The following is a 2276-nucleotide window of genomic DNA, read 5'->3' on the forward strand; positions in this document are numbered from 1 at the left end:
CAGTGCCCAATAGAATTTAGAGTCATAGGAGAGGCCAGGTTGTAAACCTAGCACAGAGTTACCTCTAGAGTTTTTTTTTTAAAGTGAAGAGTTTCAAAGAAATCACAAGCCAGCTCCAAGACCACAGATTTGACAACCTGTCAGAGAATCCACCAGAGCAGGTCATAATAATGACAGTTTGTGGCCTCTGCTATGAATCTGACACATCATTCTTAGGACTCCAGGAAGAAAGTAGAATTATATGAGGTAGAGGGTATAGGAAGAATGTGTTAGTCTGAACAAATTATCTGTTTTCCTTAGGGTCTGAGCTCAAGTGAAGTCTTAATAGTATTATTAAAAATAAAACTTTCTTACATTTGCTGGACTCTGAGTCTAGTGTCCTTTCCACCACGTCACAGCAGAATAAACGGAAAACACTTGTGATCTCCATGACTTCTTCTTGGGCTCTGAGGCCATTGAGTCTGTTCTGGGAGCCCCAAACCCCACAAGCCTCCCCCATCCTATGATCTACACTTTCTGCACTTGCTAAGGGGAATGGAGACAACCAAGGGTCATGATTAGGACTGTTAAAAAATATTATTCTGACGTTTGTTAAAACTGTAAGGAAGACTTTATTCAAAATTATTACAATAGGGGTCATGAAATAGAAGAGTAATTGTGTTCAACTCTGAATACAGTAAAGACAGCATAGTGAGGAGTCAGTGGGTGGACAACTGCTAAGAGGAGACATCAAGGGTAGGGGGGATACTCGCTTAACCAACCTAACAGGATTCTTGCTAAAGGCAGGCCAAGGATTGAGACATCACAAGTGGATGATAAGGAACTTGATCAGATATCAAATACTGGGGGATGACTTCCTTAGCAGATTTCTTTGCTAAGACTGACTTAGGGCCCAGGATAAGTCTAGTCAAAAAGAAGACTCAGAACCCTAGCCAGTTTGGCTCAGTGGATAGAGTATCGGCCTGCATACTGAAGGGTCCTGGGTTCAATTCTGGTCAAGGGCACATACCTTGGTTGCAGGCTGCATCCCTGACCCTGGTCAGGGCACATGCAGGAGGCAACCAATCAATGTGTCTCTCTCATCATTGATGTTTCTATCTCTCTCTCCCCCTCTCTCTTCCTCTCTGAAATCAATTTTTTTAAAGGACTCAGAGAAGCCTATCTAAGGTTTGGTCAAGGAGGGTGTTTATCAGGAGCTGTGGGTCTGGGGTGCCCATCAGAGCTCTCTTACCCTTCCCACACTGAAAGGGAGCTCCTATTCCCACCCTGGTCCATCACAAAGACTGGGACTCTCCTTCACCAAGATAAATTTCAGCTTTAAAATTACCAAAAAGAGAACCTGAGACCTGAACCTGTGAGAAACGTGAGCTAAAGAATCAAGTGCCCAGAATTCCAGGAAAGCTGGAATTCACTTCCCACCCTTTTCTTCCAGAGAAAACCATCCACATGAAGAAAATCTAAACCCCTAATGGAAGTAAGTGTCTAAGGGAAATTATAGGGCAACCAGAAAGGAGTGTCGTTGACTTGGGTCCCCACCAGTTTCTATAGTGCAGCATCCCAGGAATGGAAAAGCAAATAATGGAACCAGATGACACAGTACCTACCACAGTGCTTGGAACAACGTAGTTGCTTAATTAGTACTTCTTGAATACATGAACTCAAAAGTCCCTTTCCAGTTCTAAAACGCTGCTCTATTATGACGAAGGAGCTGGCACATACCACAATATGCATGAACATTGAAAACATTATGCTAAGTGAACTACGCCAGTCACAAAAGGACAAATACTATGTCATTTCATTTATATGTGGTACCTAGAATACTGAGGGGTCCTGGGTTCAATTCACAGAATAGGCAAATTCATAGAGACAGAAGTGGACTAGAGGCTCCCAGAGGCTGGAGGGAGGAAGGACAGGGAGTTATTGCTCAACCGGCGCAGAGTTTCTGTTTGGGATGATAAAAAAAGTTCTGGAGATGGATGGTGGTGATAATTGTACAACACTGTACAACGCCACTGAACTGTACACTTAGAAATGGTTAAAATGGTAAATTTTATGATTTGTATATGTTACCACATTTTTTAATGTTGAGAGGATATTGGGAGCATTTTGCTAAGAATATATATTTTTTTAAAGATGAAGGAGTACAGCTCAGTGGTTTACTATATTTTAGGACAGCATAAATCGAAAGAACTAATTCTCCTCAATCAGAACTCGAAAAAGAAATAATCACTTCCGACTTTGTTTCAAACTGGAGAGCTTTTAATGGTGTTTATTAC

Source organism: Myotis myotis, unplaced genomic scaffold (assembly GCF_014108235.1).
Source record: "Myotis myotis isolate mMyoMyo1 unplaced genomic scaffold, mMyoMyo1.p scaffold_m19_p_11, whole genome shotgun sequence".
In the NCBI taxonomy this organism is placed as follows: domain Eukaryota; kingdom Metazoa; phylum Chordata; class Mammalia; order Chiroptera; family Vespertilionidae; genus Myotis; species Myotis myotis.